Genomic DNA, 20,882 nt, shown 5'->3' on the forward strand with positions numbered 1-20,882 from the left:
CTATCACTAATGAAATCATTACTGACTATTGGCTCAATGGAATCGTTTTCTGCATGGGGGCCATTGTATACACTCTAATGGATGTTGACTACAGTACAGTGTTAATAAACTCTTGTCATAGACTGTATTTAATGTAACTGACAATAAGGCAGCAGAGGAAAGGGACTATATCTGCAGGCAGGCTGACCTAGAATGAAGCAAAACATTCCTAAGCTTCCTCTGGTCTGGAAAAGCATAGGACTGTCCATAGGTGCTTTGGAGGGACAAAAAAATACACTAGTGCCAGTTGTGGGCACCTTCCAACGTTCTGAAAAATCACTGATTTCTGCCAAACACCACAGCCTGTGACCGAGCATCCGAGCATGGGAGATGATCACCTACAATCCTGCAGCGAGAGAGAGAGAGAGAGAGAGAGAGAGAGAACCATTGGCTCGGTTGTGATCATGTGACATTTGTCATCACGTACTACTCATATTGCAAGACATCACTCATTTATCAAATTAAAATTTATTAGAAATGTTTCTTCATCTTGTAGAACACTCACAGAATAAGTTACTGACAATCCAAGGTTTTACTGTCTCTTAAAGATTGCAGTGTTTCCAACATGTAAGTAATGATCCTCTTCCAGTTTTTTCCCCTCAAATGTCCTCTTCTTTACAAGTTTGTGATTTGGGATGTGGGTTCTCAAGCCACAGTGCCTTTCTAGCTGTGTGACCTTGGGCAAGTTTCTCACCCTCTCTGAACCTCAGGTTTTCCTATATACAAAATGTGAATAATAATGCTTGCCTCACAGGATTTTGAGGAACAAATAAGTTCACATTTACAAAGTTCTTATAACACTGCCTGGTCCACATTAAAGTGCTTAAAAACATCCATTGTAATTATTATCCCACCGACCCCTCTCTCAGCTCCCTCTGCTGATATTTAGTAGGCAAAATTAGAGTACAGCTCATATCCCTTTAGACTGTCATAGGTCCTCTGGAACCCCAGAAGACTCATTTCTTTCCAGCCTGATCAGTGTCATTGTTAGAGTTATGAGGAATACGGAACGAAAATCAGCGACAATAAACCAGAGTTTTCTTTCCATTCAGAAGATACGCACACTCCTAGTGCCATTTGTCACCTTTTACTCTCAACTTGCTATAGAATTCTGCTTCTAAAACTTCTCCCCATTTGGGTTTAGAATTAGCTTTTAAACTCATAAAAGGAAAACAACAGAGATGCAAGTTTTTCTCTTTAAACAATGCAGCCATACATCAACCAAAATCACTGCGGGCATCCCATACAGCTCGCTCACCCTGCTCTCTCACCTCTCCCAGGGATTAAATGAGCTCTGGTATGTCCCTGCAGGATGCTTTGTCAATCTGATGAGGACATTTGGGTATAAATTCCCCTCTGTTGGGCTGAAAATGGAAGGAGATTTCTCCTTCCTGAGAAAATAACAGAGAAACTGGAGTAAGAACAAAGAAAATGTGAAGCAAAAATAAAATTCACACTTGGTACAAAACAGGAAAAGATTTTAAGACTGGCTGTTTTCTTTCTCAGTGCAATGAGAAAACACTGGCCTCTACTCAGATTTTAAGATTTAGAGTTTTTATATGGTAGGGAAAGGTTTAGTTTGTTTTTCTTTTTTTTTAACCCAAATAAATAGAAGTGATTAGTATGGACCAAATCATAACATAATTCTGAGTTATTCAAAAGAGATGGAGAGGGACCTATACCCACATACACTTGCCCACTAATTCCTGTGTGTCAGACAAAATTATCTGCTCATAGACACCTTGAGGTCCTCAGAAATCAAGACAATATCTTTCTTCCTTATCTGTGAGTGCCCACTGACAGGACTGGTTCACAGTAAGTACTCAGTAAATGACAATGCTGGGAGGCAAAGGAGAAGTAGGTGTAGATAATTCATTCTGAATAATCAATAGTTCGCAAATGGTCCTTCCTTTCAATCATCCTCTTGAAGCCCTGTTAAAATTATGTAATGGTGAAAACTGAACACATGGATCTTTTCTGAACACAATCGTATAGAACTACTTTAAGAAATAAGAAAACTCTCAAATAAACAACCTAAACTTACACCTAAAGGAGCAGAAAAAAAATAAGCAAAGTCCAATGCCAGTAGAAGGAAGGAAATAATAAAGATTAGAGCAGAAATAAATTAAATAGGGACTAAATAACAAAAGATCAATGAAACCAGGAGCTGGTTCTTGGAAAAGATCGACAACATTGATAAACCTTTAGTCAAGTTCATTAAGAAAAAAAGAGAGAGAGCTCAAATAAATAAAATCAGAAATGCAGGAGAAATAAAAAAATAATACCACAGAAACACAAAGGATTATAAGAAGATATTCTGACAAATTATATGTCAACAAATTGGACAACCTAGAAGAGATGGATAAATTCCTAGACACATATAACCTTCCAAAACTAAATCAGGAAGAAATAGAAAAATTGAACAAACTGATTACTAGCAACAAATTTAAATCAATAATCAAAAAACTCCCTCCAAAAAGGTCCAGGAAGAGATGACTTCACAAGTGAATTCTACCAAACATTTGAAGAAGCATTAAAAGCTACCAATCAACATGATATATCACATTGATATGAGAAAGGATAAAAAGCATCCAATCATTTCAATAGATGCAGAAAAAACATTTGACAAAGTACAACATCCATTCATGATAAAAACCCTCAGGTTTAGAGGGAACCTACCTCAACATAATAAAGGCCATTTATGAAAAACCCATAGCTAGCATCATGCTCAATGGGGAAAAGCTGAGAACTTTTCCCCTGAGGTCAAGAACAAGACAAGGATGTCCACTTTTACCACTTTTATTTAACATAGTACTGGAAGTTCTAGCCACAGCAATAAGACAAAGAAATAAAAGACATCCAAATCGGTAAGGAGGAAGTAAAATTTTCAGTATTTGCAGATGACATGGTACTATAAATAGAAAACCCTAAAGACTCCACCAAAAACTACTAGAACTAACAAATGAATTCAGTAAAGTCACAGGATATAAAATCAATGCACAGAAATTTGTTGCATTTCTATACACTAATAATGAAGCAGAAGAAAGAGAAATTTTTAAAAAATACCATTTACAATTGCACCAAAAATAACAAAATACCTAGTAATAAACTTAACCAAAGAGGGGAAAAACATGTACTCTGAAAACTATAAAACACTGATGAAAGAAATTGAAGATGACACAAAGAAATAGAAAGACATTTCATGCTCCTGGATTGGAAGAACTAATGTTAAAATGTTCATACTGCCCCAAGCAATCCACAGATTTAAAGCAACAAATATCAAACACATTTTTCACAGAATTAGAACAAACAATCTAAAATTTGTATGAACCACAGAAGACCCCAAATAGCCAAAGCAATCTTGAAAAGAAAAAGCAGAGCTGGAGGCATCACAATTCCAGACGTGAAGTTATATTACAAAACTGTAGTGACCAAACAGCACGGTACTGGCACAGAAATGGACACACAGATCAATAGAACAGAATAGAAAACCCAGAAATAAATCCACGATTATATGGTCAATTCATCTTAGACAAAGCAGGTAAGAATACGCAATGGGAAAAAGTCTCTTCAACAAGTGATGCTTGACCAGCTGGGAAAGCTGGTCAGCTACGTGCAAAAGAATGAAACTGGACCACTTTCTTATACCATACACAAAAATAAACCTACGGTGAGTTAAAGGTATAAATGTGAGACCTGAAAACATAAAAATCCTAGAAAAGAACACAGGCAGTAATTTCTCTGACATTGGCGGTAGCAACACATTTCTAGCTATGTCTCCTGAGGTGAGGGAAACAAAAGCAAAAATAAACTACTGGGACTACATCAAAATAAAAAGCTTCTGCACAGTGAAGGAAACAACCAACAAAACTAAAAGGCAGCCTACTGAATGGGGGAAGATATTTGCAAATGGCATGTCTAATAAGGAGTTAATATCCAAAATATATAAAGAATTTATATAATCCAACACTCAGAAAATAATAAACTCAATTTAAAAATGGGTAGAAAACATGAACAGACATTCCTCCAAAGAAGACATAAAGACACATGAAAAGATACTCAACATCACTCATCCTCAGGGAAATACAAATCCAAGCTACAATGAAATATCACCTCACACCTGTCAGAATACCTAAAACCAGAAACACAAGAAACAAGTTAGTGAGGATATGGAGAAAAAGGAACACTCATGCATTATTGGTGGGAATGCAAACTGGTTGCAGCCACTTTGGAAATCAGTATGGTGGTTTCTGAAAAAATCAAAAATAGAACTACCCTATGATCCAGCAATTGCTCTACTGGGTATTTACCCAAAGAATGCAAAAACACTAATCTAAAGGGATACGTGGGACCCCTAAGTTTATTGAACCATTATTTACAATAGCCAAATTATGGAAGCAGTCCAAGTGTCCATCAATAGATGAATAGATAAAGAATTGGTATATTTATACAATGGAATATTACTTAGCCATAAAAAAGAATGAAATCTTGTCATTTCCAACAACATGGGTGGATCTAGAGAGTATCATGCTAAGTGAAATAAATCAGTCATAGGAGGACAAATACCCTATGATTTCACTCATATGTGGAATTTAAGAAACAAAACAAATGAGCAAAGGAGAAAAAAGAGACAAGTCAAGAAATGGACTCAACTATAGGGAACAAATTGATGGTTACCACAGTGTAGGGGAGTCGGGGGATAGGTGAAATAGGTGATAAGGAGTAACAGGATACTTATGATGAGTACTGAGTAACGTACAGAATTGTTGAATCATTATATTGTGCACCCAAAACTAATATAGTACTCTAAATATACTGGAATTAAAATAAAATTAAATAAATTAAAATTAAAACATAAAGTATTTTTAGAAGTTTATTTTTAATATTTTATTTATTTTTGAGAGAGAGACAGAGTGCGAATTGGGGAGGGGCAGAGAGAGAGGGAGACACAGAATCCAAAGGAGGTTCCAGGTTCTGAACTGTCAGCACAGAGCCCAATTCAGGGCTTGAATCCACAAACCGTGAGATCATGACCTGAACTGAAGTCAGACCTTAACCGACTGAACCACCCAGGCACCCCCCAAAAAGTACTTTTAATTACAAAAAAAAAAAAGCAACCAGAGTTAATACCTAGTCTTCTCAAACTATTCCAAAAAAATAGGAGAGGACAAAAAGCTTCCAAATTCATTCCATGGGGACAGTGTTATCCTGACACCAAAACCAGCAAAGACACTACAAAAAGAAAACTACAGACCAACATCTCTGATGAACATAGATGTAAAAATCTTCAATAAGATATTAGCAAACGGAACTCAACACTATATTTTAAGAAACAGTTGCCACGATCAAGTGGAATTTACTCCAGGGATGCAAGGGTGGTTCAGTATTGCAAACCATTCAATGTGATACACCACATTAATAAGAAAAAAGATAAGAACCATATGATCATCTCAGAAAAAGCATTTGACAAAACACAACATCTGTTCAGAGTAAAAACTGTCAACAAAAAGGTTTAGAGTTCCCAGAGTGAAGTGCAGCTGGTCCAGGCCACAACAGAAGAACATGGCATCTGCAGAGCAGAGGAGTGCATGTTCATAGATGTGGGTGGTCCCAGGAATAAACCAAGAGAGGTATGTTTCCTAGGGAAGTGATTTGAAGAGCTGCCCCCCAGGAGGGAAGCTGCTAGCAAAGGCCAGGAAAAGCGCCTAGAAGTTAATGGACTGGTTGATCACATTGAAGCTAAAGCCGGAGAGGAAGGAGCTGAAGAAGTGGTGTGTTTTGTAAAAAAAAAAAAGTACGGATGGGTTGACAACTGATTCAAAACGAATTTGGAACTTCAGGTGCCAGCAAAGATGGAATGAGCCCATTTTCACCTATTTCTCCTACTAATTACAGCTAAAAACTCTGGACAAAATACAAAAACAACTTCTGAGGACTCTGGAAAGTAAGTAAGAGCAGATGATTTAGGGAAGGAAGTCAAAACTTGAAGGATGACCAATACAGGAGCGAGTTTACTCATCTTTTCCTTTATTCTCCTGTCTTTGACCTAAAGGGCGAGCCACTGACAGAAACACAGAGAGCAGACAGCAAGAACTCCATGTGTAACCCATTCTTCCTAGCCAGAGGACCAGGAAAAGAGACCCCGTGAGTCTGAGAGTGTGGAAGGAATCTATTTCTTCACCTCTCCTTTTTTCTCTTATTTTTCTATCTCTGCTCTAAGGGTAACCTCGGTTGCAAAACAGTACTGTTTCTGCCACTGCAGCATAAAACCTAAAACCTGAGGTGGAAAGAAAACAAAAACAAAAACCCTGTTTCTTTGGCCAGAGGAACCATGAAGAGGGGGTAAAGAAAGTGTGGTGAAATCCTGGTGAGTAGAGAGCTGGAGGCAGGCATCCCCTTATTCTGAGAATGAACCAGTGAAAGTCCTTGGCTCACCCCTGAGTGGCATATACATGCAAGGGACCCAAGGAAGCATTTAGCAAAGGTTTTGCAAACTGAACAACTATCTGAAACAGCCCCAGAGCTTCCAGACTAAGCCCTGAGTAATACAAGCCGGGGGGGGGGGGGGGGGGGGGGAGGCAGTCACAGAGCATGGGAGGGGCTTGGAAATTTGAATTAGATATGGAACCACCACTCACAAAAAGTGAGTCAGGACTTGCAACCTGAACTGAATCAGTTGGTTTGCCCACTGAAGAAGAAAGATTAACATTGTTCAGGGATATTTATTTATTTACTTACTTACTTATTATTTTAACATTTATTTATTTTTGAGAGAATTACTCTGGATTTTTCATCAAAAACCATGGAGGCTAGAAAACATTGGAGCACATCTTTAGAGTGCTAAAAGAAAATATTCGTCAATCCAGAATTCTATATCAAGTGCAATATCTTCAGAAATTAATATGAAATATATTCTCAATGATTAAAAACTAAAAGGATTTGTCATCAAGAGAATCAACTAGGGGGGCCTGGGTGGCTCAGTCAGTTAAGCATCCAACTTCAGCTCAGATCATGATATCAAGGTTCATGGGTTCAAGACCTGCATTGGGCTCTGTGCTAACAGCTCAGAGCCTGGACCCGGCTTTGGATTCTGTTTCTTCTCTCTCTCTTCCCTTCCCCCGCTTGTACGTTTTCATTCTCTCTCTCTCTCTCTCTCTCAACAATAAATAAACTTTACAAAAAAGAGAGAGACATCAACTAGAAGGATGTAAAATTCTATGGGCTGGAGGAAAACTTATAACTTCAGAAACCAAGGAAAGGCAATCAGGTTGGCAAAGATCTGGATAAATATTAAATTACTTTTCTTTCCTTATATCCTTAAAATATGTATGACTATTGAAAAAAAAAACTACAATATCTCGTGGGGTACCCAATGTATACAGAGGGTAATATGAAATATATGGTTGTAAAGCTTCTATGTTACATTTTTAATGGTAAAGTTGGTAATGGTCAGTTGACTGTAAAAAAAAAAAAAATGTTATGTATATTGTAATACCCAGAACAACCATTTAAAAATGCAAAGATATATATAGCCAAAAAGCCAAGAAATAAAGAAAAAATGGAATACCAAAAACATTTTCCAAGAGTCCAAAGAAGCAAGGCAAAGGGGAACAGAAGAACAGAAAATGGCAGAGAGAAGACAAACCAAAAACAAGTAATATTATACTTAATAAAATAAAATGACTCTCAAATGCATTCTGCTAAGTGCAGAAAGCCTGACTAATGAAGTTACATACTGCGTGATTCCATCTACATGGCATTCTAGAAAAGGCAAAATCACAGGTATGGAGAACAGACCAGTGGTTGCTGGCAGTAGGGATGGAGGTTGGTGTGATTACAAAATGGCGAAACAAGGAAATCGTTTCAGTGTAATGGCAGCGTTCTGCATCCTCCGTATGGTGGTGATAACACAGATGTAAGCATTTTTCAAAGCTAATACATTTTGCTCTCTGTAAATTTAAACAAAATTCTGTTTTAATCCAGAGCATGTGACTGCCCAAAACTGCATGCCACTTTCTTATGGCCTGGATGTCTCCACCAGGATCCGGCTTGGGAGCTCTCTTATAAGTCAGCTATTTAAAAATTATAACACTGTATTAAACACTCATTATGCAAACAGGACAGCCCATTTGAGGGAAAAGAAATCTATTTAGCCCATTAATTAGATGGACTATATTACTGATTATTCCAGAAAACCAAATCACTCTTTCCAAACATTGTTTTGAAAAGCTACTAGCATTCCTACTTGGCATGCCAGGAATACACTCAAGACCAGGACCTCTCCCACCTGCTGCCCTCCCAGGAACCCAGGGTGGGGAAGTGTTGCCAAGAGGGGAAGGTATTTGCACTGATGGGGCAGCTTTTCCTAAGTTGTAGTAGTTTGTTCCAAATGCCTCCAGTATGAAATAAGGAAAGCAACAAAATGTAGAGTAGAAAAATCATAGCAGGAAAAAATAAGATGTGTATATCTTCTAGATGATGCATGACAATTCACACAAGACTGTGTATGTAATAACATAGCTTGCTTTTAACAGTATCCACAACGTACTTACTCTGTAATAGTAATGCCACCCTTCGGCCTGTCTTGCCATCGAGTGTTCCCTAAACAAGTTTGTGCCTTGACTCTAATGCTCTCCCTGCCCAGGCATGACTCCATCTTCAAATCACCATGTGAAATACAGCAGAACTGCTGAATTGGCAGTGCTTGGAAATATCATTCCTACTTGCATAATTAGAAATACACTTACATGACAAGTTGCTTCTAAAGGCCATGTGTCACCTATAGGAGTCTGCTCCATTATTTTCAGTGGGCAATTTTTAACTCAAAGGCTACTCATCGGGGGGGCTTTGTAGATGCAATTGCCACCAAATGCCAGTGAGTAGCCAGCAGGAGTGTCCGTGACATGACTGGGAAGAGGACAGGATGATCACTCCAGCTAATGATCTGCGGTGACAAGCAGACTGCTGTCAATTTAGAATGAGTGCTTGGACCAGCTATCAACTTAATGAAAATATGTATTGTGCCTTTAAATTTAAATATCATACTTATGATGAATTCTTAAGCAGGAATTCTTGCCAATTACTGGTTTTCCTCTATCTTCATGTTGAAAAACAGACTAGACTGTTGTGACAGCCATAGCTGAGACGAGCTGACACTACCTTCCTTGCTCTGCCCCCATCCTCTCCCTCTGCTGGGAATTCAAGTCTTATGGGCCACCTGTGCTCCTGGTACCACCATCCCCAAGCAGCTACCCCAACTTCTCTCCACTTGACATGACTCTATTTCCATTTTCCCCACCCTCTCTTTGGCACCCTTTGGATTTTTGTCCCCTGGAAAAATTTTAAGCCCTCACCAAATGTTCCTTACCCTACTAAAATCCATCTCTGCCCTCCAGCCTCTCCATCCAAACCCTTTTCCTATCTCTCCTCATCCTCTGGGCAGTCCGCCCTCTCCCATTAATCTTCTGCAAACAAATAGTCTTCGTCAATGGCTCATGCCATTAGTTCTGCTATACACGACCCAGATAACTTCTAGCCCTTTCTCCTGGGCTCTACACAGTCTCCTGCAGTGTCCAACAGGCCCCTCATCTTCAGCAGTTTCCAGGAACTCTTTGCCTGTGTCCCCCACCCACTGCCCCTCCCCAGCCTCTCCCTACCCAACCAGGTCATGTTGGTCTTTCCTCCTGGCTGCCCACTCATCCTTGTGACAAATTCCTGGTCGGCCTTTGAACACAAGCTCAAGTCACCTCTATAAACAAAACCCCAAATATTCACTAACTTCCAGGAGGTGCGAAGACCTCACTCCTCTCTTCTATCAAACAATATGCATTTTTGTAGTATAACAATTATTGAAAAATTTTGCAATCAGTTAATGTAGTCTCTCCCGATTGACCTAGAACATACTAAAGGCATTCTTTTTCTCCTAACCTGTTCTTTTCTTCCTCTACCTCCCTCTCTTCCTTCTTCATAATTTTCTTCCGTTTTAGTATTTTATTTTTATCCTTTTGTGCATAGTTCCATATCTGGCTATGAGTCCTTACTGAATGAAGAACTGACTAATTGTGGTAGGATGCAAGATGTCCGAATAATCTACCTTCATTTAACAGATGAGAAAATTCAAAGTGAAGCCCAAGGAGTGGATATAATTTCTCAGACTCACATAGCTTGTGTCACGCCAGTGCTGGAATCCAGATACTCTGAGTCCTAGCCCTAAGGACTCTTTGTAGTGTGCTACATTTCCTCTCTGTATTTAGAGGCACTTCCTTTTTTTTGATAAGTGCTTTCAATCATTAAAAATTACAAAAATTTACAGAAAGGTGCATTTACTCTGTTAAAATCTTTTAAAGACTTCTAAGAATGGTAATTGTAGCTATCATTTTTTAAAAAAAGAAAAGACATAAACCTCCCAGACACATACAACAAGGAATTATAAGAATTACAACTATATTGAAACTATGGAAATCTGTCACTTTTACCAACTTGAAAGACTATCAGCCAGAGGAAACACGGTTTGGATTCAATTCAATGCCATCTTTATTCACTGAAACACAGCAATTTTTGAATGAATCATCTGGCAGGGAGGCAGGGTGGGCAGGGAACCACTGGGCAGGGAACCACTGGGACAGGTAACAGGCTCTCAAGCAAAGTAAACTGGATGCCCTCTTTGAGTCTAGAACATTCTCCAGTAAGCGTCTTCACCGGGATAAGAGGGGTGGTGTGGATCAGGATGCTCCAGAGAGAGAATTACCCATTAACCTATCCTAAGTGCTAAAAGAGTTCTACTAGCTCAGACTATAATTTATAAATATGATAAAGCACAGGTAATTTACCAAACTCTTGAGGAGAATGAGCATCTAGAAAGAAGGACACTAAACTAGGCAACCAGCACAAATGGCTCCCAATTAAAAAGATTTAATGCAGAAAACAGAAGATAATCTTTTATAAATTCTGAATAGTATTCATAGTCACATCTAAAGGCCCCTCTGAAAAAGAACCTACCAGAGACATAAAAAAAAAAAATAGTTGCAGGAAGAACAATAATTAAAGAAATATAATATTTAAATCAAAGAACTGAGAAGCAGAAAGAATGCTGTTAAAAATAAAATTTTAGAATTGGTAAATCAGCAGAAGGCAGTCCCCCCCAAGCATGATAAAATAGGAAAAGGGATTGACATTGTAAAGTGAAGAAAGTTAAAGACCTCAGAGGATAAGTCTGAGAGAGTCAATATCAGCATCATATAAATTGAAAATGTACATACCCAATGACAAAACAATTATTAAGAAATACTAGCTGTGGGGCACTGGGTGGCTCAGTCAGTTGAGCATCTGACTCTTGATTTCATCTCAGGTCGTGATCCCAGAGTCATGGGATAAAGCCCCACATCGGGCTCCTTGCTGAGCATGGAGCCTGCTTAAGATTCTCTCTCTCTCTCTCTCTCTCTCTCTCTCTCTCTCTCTCTCTCTCTCTGTTCCTCTGCCCCTATCCTCTGCTCATGCTCTAAAATAAAATAAAATAAAATAAAATAAAATAAAATAAAATAAAATAAAATAAAGAATTTTAAGGTATAGAATTTGTCACAGTAATAACAATCTTTCATGGCAATTTTGTAAATTTGTGTGAATTCATAAATTAGACATGGGGTGAGAACATGGGTGGCTCAGTCAGTTGAGCATCTGACTCTTGATTTCAGCTCAGGTCATGATCCCAGGGTCATGGGATCAAGCTCCGCATTGGGCTCTGCATTGAGTGGGGAACCTGCTTACAGAGTGCCTGTGTGGTTCAGTCGGTTAAGCATCTGACTTTGGCTCAGATCACGATTTCAGTTTGTGGATTTGAGCCCTGTGTCAGGCTCTGTGCTGACAGCTTGGAGCCTGGAGCCTACTTCAGATTCTGTCTCTCTCTCTCTCTCTGTTCCCAAGCAAACAAACATTTAAATATATATATAACAACAACAACAACAACAACAAAGATTCTCTCTCTCAAAAAAAAAAAAAAAAAAAAAAAGAGTGCTACACACTCCAAAATGATTTTCTTCCCCATCCTAAATATTAAAACTACAGCAACCTTCAGTCCTCATCATTACGCCATTATGCACAATATTGCAAATTAATGAGTTTTAAACTATTTTCTGAGCAATGAATGGAAGACAGAGAAATAGGAATAAAATCCCAGATTATTCAATAAAAGATAAGGGGAATAAAAGGGAAGTAAATGCATGTTACAATTCTTGGCTATATGAAAGCTGGTGGTTATGAATAACGTTTAATTCTTAACTTTGATAGAATAATATAGGGAAAGAATATGTTTGTAATAATTTAAGAGTAAGCACTTTAGAATAACATTTAGATATAGTATTTCATATCCCTAGAGCAGAAAAAAAAAGACCAAAAAAATGATAAAACAAGGAAGAGGCACGAAAAGTGAAAGGAAGAAGCAATCAGAAATCACAATGAACATAAAACATAAAATAAGATGGCAAGAGAAAGATTAAGTATATCATTCATCACAATAAATAATAGTGGGCACGGATAAAATTATTCTCCTTGCTATGTCTTATATTCAAAGAAAAAAAGAACAGATTAAATAAAAGAGCAAAAAACAGCTAAATGCTATTTTCAAGGTACTTATCTATAATAAAGGATAAAGAAAAAAGGTAGAAAATAAAGAAGCGAGCAAGAATAGATCAGAACACTGCTCACAGTGGCAAATGGCAAAAGTATTAACATCACACAGAGTGCACTCTAAGGTCAAACATCAAATAAGGCTGAGAAGAATTTTAGTGATAAAAGGTACTATCTCTAAAGAAATTGTTACAGACACACACTAAACGATATTGTTTGGAAATACTTGAAGCAGAAAACAAAACTAGGAATTCAAGTTTATTTTAACAAGATCACAATGAAATTTATAAACTGATATCATATCCAGTAGAAAAAGAATTAATATGATGAGGTCATTTGAACTGCATGATATGCTTTATTTAATGGACATACGGTTTTTGTATAAAACAGAAAATCTTTTTAAAATGCTCAACTATTTACAGAAATTGTTTATAAACTGTGCCATAAAGAAAATCTTAAATTCATAGATAGATAGACGTTAGATAGATAGATATAAAACGAACATACTATATTCTCTGACAACAAAACTAAAACAAGCCGCCAAAATATAGCCCCCCCACCCAATCTAACTACCTAGAAATTGAAAAGCACTCATAAATAATTCATGAATTAAAGATGAAATAATTATAGTAACAGACTAATTAAATAGAAAAATGACCACAGAAAGAACTCTACATTTCAAAACCTATAGAATATGGTCAAAACTCTTATCAAAAAAAAGCAAAAATACTTGAAAAAGTAGTCTCCTTATTGCTAAAAGCATGGATTCTAGACTCAGGTTATACAAGTTCAAATCCCAGCTCTTCCACTTACTTAATTTGTGTGATCTTGGAATAATTATTTCACCTTGCCTCATATGTAAAATGGTAATAATAATAATAATAATAATAATGCCTATCTATTATGGTGTTGCAAAAATGAAATGAGGTACTCCATGTGATCTCCTTCCATAGGTGGTCTGTGGAGGAGATAATAGATGAGAGAGAGAAAGAGAAAGAGAGAGAGACCGGGGAAAAGATTGAGATTGATTGGTTGATTGACTGATTGACTGATTGATTGATTGACAGAGATTTTAAATGTTATGGAGTGAATTTTATTGCCCCTCCCAAAATTCTTATGTTGAAGTTTTAATCCAGAATATCTCAGAATGTATTTGGAGACTGAGACTTTAAGTGGTAATTAAAGCTAAATGAGATGATGAGGGTGGGCCTTAATCCAATTTGACTGGTGACCTTATAAGAAGAAAAGTTTGGACACACAAAGAAGACCAGGTAAGAACTCCGCAACAAGGAGGCAAACTGCAGAGAGAAGACACAGAAGAAACCAACCCGCTGACACCTTGATCTTGGACTTCCAGCCTCCAGAACTGTGAGGAAATAACCTTGTATTGTTTCAGTCCCCCAGCTATGGCACTTAGTTATGGCTGCCCTGTGGTGAGAGCCTCTCGCTGAACTGTGTGTGAGTCTAATGTTGAAGGTATGTGTATCTCATACAACACTGCCTCTAAAGAAACCCATTCTCCTCCCCCAGTACCCAAGTGGAAGAACAGAGATTAGATTCATCAACGGAGGGAAAACTGTGCTGAGAACTTATGAGAGCTTATGTGCTGAGAGCTTACTCTGTACACTGCACTTTATGGTCAATTTAAGGAATTTTCAACAGCAATTTTTTAGCCCTAGGGGCTACTTTAGAGCTTAAACTTAGCTAAGCTATCACTCCACAGGATAGCATGGTACCATGTTTGTTGCCGACAGAGAAATGCACAAAAAGATCACCAGAAACAGAAATAAATGTGTGTGTGTGTGTGTGTGTGTGTGTGTGTGTGTGTGTGTTCACTATGTGGAGTGGGACTTCCCAGACCCACAACTCAACCCTCCTACTTGGAGTTTCCTCCCCAAAGAAGTTTATATAGAACAGGTAACAAGGCAACAAAAAATAGCTATTAGTAAATGGGGAGGAATGGAGTTACCCCTTCTTGCCAGTGCTGGGTGATCCGTAGAGTCTACTGGATGGAATCTACATAGCTCAGGTCCGCCTCGGTGACTCACAGACCTGGACCCCTTAGGACCACCTGAGAGCTGCTGACCCATCCCCAGCAATCGTGATCTATGTGGTCAGAGTAGAGGCAGGGAGGTGAAGAGAAGAGAGGGAAAAGCTGGTTCATCCCAGGCTGCTACCCACAGGAGTCAGGAAGCCCAGAAGGGGAGGTGGTCTGCTAGGTGGGCTGACCCCAGCAACAAAGCAAAGGGATGATCATGCATACACTCCCCTGCCATGAAATGTCACTGCCTCCCCCCCTCCATGTCTCAGGTTTCAAACCCCATCGAATCATAAACCATGACTTTTCCTCTTTGGAAGAAGAGCTACCAAAGGGAGTGAAGAGGGAGGAGACTGAATGAAAGTGAGAATATCACCCACAACAGTCTGCAGGAATTGTCATGTTGGTGAGGGAAAGGTAGGTGTCTCATAAATGATGCTGGTACAGTGGGGAAGGTGGAAAGGAAAAATATTAGATTTCTGCCCATCCCGAAACTTGCTACCATGAGGAAAATAAATTCCACACAGTCACAGACTTAAATATTACAAAATGATAAACAAAACTATTTAAAATATTAAAAAAACTCTTTAATTGTGTGAGGGGGGATTCTTTCTAAGCATGAGACAAAACCCACAAGTCATAAAAGCAAAAATTGAACTCACTGATAAGAATTACATAGCTACTTAAGTACTGAAGACTTGTAAATGAAATTAAATGCTAACAAACTAAAAAAGATTTGCAACCTGCATCACAGATGGGGGTAAGACAGTAATTTCAATATGTAAAGAATTCTTGAAAATCTATAAAGAAAAGACAAAATACTTGTTTTAATGAATAAGTAATGGGAATAGAAATGGCCAACAAGCCTATGAAAGAGTTTTCACTATAAACAAGGAAAGACAAGTGATCACAGCAGTGAAATTCATTCATCCGAATTGCTAGACAACATCAAGTACCTGTGAAGGTGTGGGAGACAGGTCTTTTGCTCCCAGTGGGAGATCAACTGGTACAAAAACAATTTGTCACTATGCATTAAAATTTAAAAGAAATTCCATGAAGACACAGCTAGCCCGGGCACAGGGCTCAGTTTGGGAGAGGCCAGAGACACCCCCAGCTACTTCCTCCACCAAGGACCTAGTCCTGAATCCCCTGGACCCTTTCACCCTCTGCCCAGGTGGGGGCAGCAGCCAAGGGGGTCTCAAGGTGGGGATACACTGGAGGAGAATATTGACAGACCTCAGAGCCTGCACCTTCATTACCCTCCTTCCCACTTTCCCCCAAACTAGGCCTGTCCATCTTAAGGACCCATCAGCAGGGAACCAGACACTTCCCAGGGTCAAATCCTTGGCTACCATTTTCACTGCTTGTTGCTACACCCACTGAGCGAAGCCACCCATGTGGGGAAGCCATCCTGACTCGGCCAACCCACAGTCCACACCTGGAGCATAATCATCTTTGCCAAAGTAAGCAATTACCATTTTGCTGATAATTATTAAAAATGTTATTAAAAATTCTAGCTAGTGAAACCCCTTTGGGTACCTACACCGGAAAAAACCAACACGTGTGCAAAAGGAATTGTGTTCATCTGAGCCTTGTTCGCAATGGTGATCTATCATGAACAACCCAAATAGTCAGCTGCAGGGAGTGGGGTGCTGTGTCCATATTATAAAAGAGCATGTTGTGGTCAAAAGAATAAAGCAACCAATATGAAGTATAACCAATATTTTGAGTTCATAAATGACCTTCAGAATAATACATATAATATAATTCATTTACAAATATATGTACACACATATGTATATATGTGTATTTGTGTCTGTACGTGCCTGTATGTGTTGTTTGTATAGTAAAGCCACCGAACTACGTACTTTTAAGGGAACATATGTACATGCAAGTGCACCTGGGTGGTTCAGTCGGTTAAGCCTCTGACTTCCTCTCAGGTCATGATATCATGGCTCATGAGTTTGAGTCCCATGTCTGGCTCTGCGCTGACAGCTCAGAGCCTGGAGCCTGCTTCGGATTCTGTATCTCCCCCTCTCTCTGCCTCTCCTGTACTCACACTCTGTCTCTGCCTCTCTCTCAAAATTAAATTAAAAAAGTAAAAAATATATTTTTTAAAAATCTGAAAGAACACATGCCAAGTAAGAATAGTAGTAACCTCTGGGGCACCTGGGTGGCTCAGGCGGTTGAGCATCTGTGTCTTGACGGGCTCAGGTCATGATCTCATGGTTCATGAGTTCTAGCCCTATGTCCAGCTCTATGCTGATAGCACAGAGCCTGTTTGGCATTCTCTTTCTCCCTCTCTCTCTGCCCCTCACCTACTTACACACAAAGTCTCTCTCTCAAAATAAATAAATACACTTAAAAAATAATAATGAAAAGTTAAAAATTTAAAAAAAAGAATAGTTGTTACTTCTGAGGAAGGGGTGGATGGTCAGAATAATGTCTTAATTTCTCATGAGAAGATAGTCATTAATTTATATGCATGTGTATAATGTCTATACATATAGATGTATACGTAATTATATATATATATATATATGAAATTCATAGAATAAATAAAATTGGCCCCTAAGCTTGTGAAAAGGTGTTTGACCTCACCAATAATTAAAGAAATACACATTTTTTAAGTGGCAAGGGCTATCCTTTCATTTGTCTGGCAAAGAGTAAACAGTATGAGGATTTCGGCTGTTAGAAAATGTATGGATAAAGGAGCATGTCAGACATCCGTCACCCCGCCGCACACCCCCAGCCCACTTTTTATTCCGGTCGTTGCTATAGCAACCAGCTGGGAGGTACAGCCTGATGGCTTCTGTCCTCTGTGCACGTCAGTCTCTTGCTCTCTATCCTGGCCCCACCCCAGCCCCCAGCTCGCTGGGCCATTGTGGGCATGTGAACCATACGGGAAAAGTCCAGAGATAAGGTAAAGGTCCAGAGGGGCACATCCTGGGGGCATCCTGGGGGCACCCCTTGACAGAAGCTAATAGTACATGTTCTCGCTTCTCAGAGAACAATTCTGAGCACATTCTATACAATTCCTCTGAGGGTCGCAAGAGGGAAGTCACTCTCAAGGCCCACAGCCCTGACCAGGTCACTAATTCACCCCTGCCCTGGCTTTCCCACCTTCCCTGTCAACCCTTCTTCCCACACTCCCACTCCTATTCCCTGGAATTGCTTCCCAAAGTCAACCAGCTGCACACCAGCCCCATCAGGCTCTGCCTTCTGAGAAAATGTAAGACAGTCTAGGATTTGCTGGAGGACAGGTGAATCAGCACAACATACTTGGGGACAGTTTGGTGACTCGGAGTGAAGGGTGAGCATGCACACCCCAGCTCTACAACTCTACTTCTAGACATGTATTCTGCGGCTGACTGGCAACAAGAGAAAAAAAGATACTTTCATTCATTCATTTATGATGAATCCATGTACTGTTTGTTCATCCATTTCTGCTCATCTGCTTATTCTGTTCTGTTCCAGGCGCATGATGACTAAAGTAACTCTTACTCTTCTTCTGTTAGGAAGAGTTAGCCAGTAAGCAACAGACAAACGTAGAAATGTATCCTCACCTTCATCGTTCTTAATAGGAAAGAAAAAAATCTAAAAACAAAGTAGGGGGGGCTAAATAAATTACATTGCCTCTATCCATACAACAGTTTAAGCATGATGCCATGAATAGAAACAGTTCTGAGTCCCATTAGGTAAGATGCAAACGATTTATTCAGTGAATAAAGCAGGTTGCAGGACTGCGTGTCCAGTGTGATTTTATTTATTTTTATTTATTTTTAAGTTTATTTATTTATTTTGAGAAAGAGGGAGTGATCAGGGAAGGGGCAGAGAGAGAGGGAGAGAGAATCCCCAACCAGGCTCCACACTCAAGGGCAGAGCCTGATGCGGGGCTCTATCTCACGAGCCATGAGATCATGACCTGAGCTAACACCAAGAGTCAGTCAGTCGCTTAACTGACTGAGCCACCCAGGTGCCCCAAGAGTGATTTTATTTTTTAATAGAGTTATTTATTTACACACATATGCTCACCCACACCCCAGGATTATACCTCAGATATTACTAATGGATTTTCCATTTTTGCCTCAGTTCATAATCCATTAGCATCCCATCTGCCTAGAGATGATTTGGGTTTGTTGCAGAGAAGATAAAAAGAGAAAAGATAGGCTCATGTGCAAAATAAGCCTATGCAGCAAGACAACTCGCAACCAGGGTATTGTCTTACAAGAGGATCTTCCGAATGTTTTCATCCCCCTTGCAGTACTCTTCTTTGTAGAGAAGAGGTGTCTTCCCCACCCCCGCCCAACGATGGCCTGAGTCCAGTAGCAAAGAAGGGTTTGCTGGAGGAGAGGAAGAGAGGAGTCTCCAGGGTCAGAAGGTCAGGTCTTACAATGTTTATTTTCTTCCATCTTGGCTTCAGCCCAGAGAGGAAGAAGTGCATTAGATAAACCAAGGCACACTGAGAGGATACTGGGCTTTTGCTTCTGCTGCCTGTCCAAGACCTTGAAAAGCTCTCACTGCCTAGCTGTCCCACCAGCCACCATCAACCTGTTGGAATGGCCGGGCAAGTTGGAGGCTCTGGGCAGGCTTCAGTGCCAGTGAGCATGGACGCTGGATGGACACCCAATGGCCAGCTCTGAGCCTGTCATGTCAGTGTATGGGGACCTCACAGAAGGGGGCAGGGTGAGCAGGTGAGGGGCCTGGATGGAGGACAAGACAGGGAGAGGCCCAGGGGTCTGTGGACAATGGTGGCAGGCAGTTCCCTCCAGCAGCGGTGGCTAAGTGTGAGACCAGATTGTGAGTGTCATGAACCATAGAGTTCACTGAATGCCAGAGGGAAACAACAGTGGGAGCATGAGCCATTTCCAGCAGATGACACAGCCCAGACTGCTAGACCATTTGGTTAAGGCCATCAATGGCTGCTGCTTTTCAAGGAGCAAGGCAGGAAGGGAGAATGAAGGGCAATCTCAAAGTCTGGACACATTTGCCTAGAGAAAGTGAAATTCTCTGAAGAACCTGTTGACATCTTCAGATCAAAATTTGAGGGGCGCCTGGGTGGCTCAGTTGGTTAAGCGTCTGACTTCAGCTCAGGTCATGACCTCACGGTTTGTGAGTCTGAGCCCCCTGTCAGGCTCTGTGCTGACAGCTCAGAGCCTGGAACCTGCTTCAGATTCTGTGTCTCCCTCTCTCTCTGCCCCTCCCCTGCTTGTGCTCTGTCTCTCTCTGTTTCTCAAAAATAAATAAATGTAAAAAAAAATATTTTTAAAGAAATTTGAGCCACATTGGACATTAACATATATTTATAAATTAACAAATACAGTATCATTAAAAATGCTCTCCCTGCAGGCCAGTTGGTAGGGCTCAGAAGGAAGACCAGATTAGATGTCGATAAAGGCAAGAACCTAACTTTGTCTGCGCTTCTGAGCTACAGTGTGAGTCAAGAGTCTGGGCAGATGCCCACACCTCTATTGCTGGGAAAGGGCATGGGAGAGAATCCGAAGCAGGACGGAGATCTTCCCTCCTACTTTGCATACTTTATCCGTTTTAGATAATTTTACAAATCTGGAGAGGTATAAAAAGAAACACCCAACAAATATTTAGAAAGCCAGTTTCTCCCTTTCATAAAATTCCTGCATTCCATACTTCCTGGAGTGCCCTCAGTTGTCCCTGCTCTGTGCCCTTTAATTACCACCAACATTCCACTTGCAGTATTTCTCTCAGTGACTGGTCAGACCAGAAACTGAAACTTTTATTTTCCTTTCTTTCTTGTTAAATTTTAGTCTCCCTTCTTGTCAAGCTTAAAAGTTTCCTTTAAAGTTTCTTTCAGGGGTGCCTGGATGGCTCAGTCAGTTAAGCATCTGACTTTGGCTCAGGTCACAATCTTAAGGTTTGTGGGTTCGAGCCCCCTGTTGAGCTTTGGGCTGACAGCTGGGAGCCTGGAACCTGCTTCGGATTCTGTGTCTCCCTCTCTCTCTGCCCCTCCCCTGCTAGTGCTCTGTCTCTCTGTTTCTCAAAAATAAATAAATGTTAAAAAAAATTAAAAGTAAATAAAATACAGTTTCTTTCACTCAGAGAGAAATGATATTTAAAAGATATTCTGAGTGCACCTACATGGCTCAGTTGGTTAAGTATCTGACTCTTGATTTCAGCTCAGGTCATGATCTCACAGTTCATGGGTTCA

At 39.8% G+C, this 20,882-nt stretch overlaps 1 long non-coding RNA gene across 1 annotated transcript in view; it reads right to left on the reverse strand.

Moving 5' to 3' along the window:
• Window positions 1-230: 230 nt before the first annotated feature.
• The window catches only part of LOC147580802 (uncharacterized), a 103,096-nt gene continuing 82,444 nt past the window's right edge, over window positions 231-20,882 (reverse strand). Inside the window, exon 3 of the long non-coding RNA XR_015251115.1 lies at window positions 231-385. This is a non-coding gene — a long non-coding RNA (uncharacterized LOC147580802). The remainder of the gene's footprint in view (window positions 386-20,882) is intronic.

This window comes from Puma concolor, chromosome B2, assembly GCF_028749965.1.
Source record: "Puma concolor isolate L17-30 chromosome B2, mPumCon1.1.hap2, whole genome shotgun sequence".
NCBI classification, from domain to species: domain Eukaryota; kingdom Metazoa; phylum Chordata; class Mammalia; order Carnivora; family Felidae; genus Puma; species Puma concolor.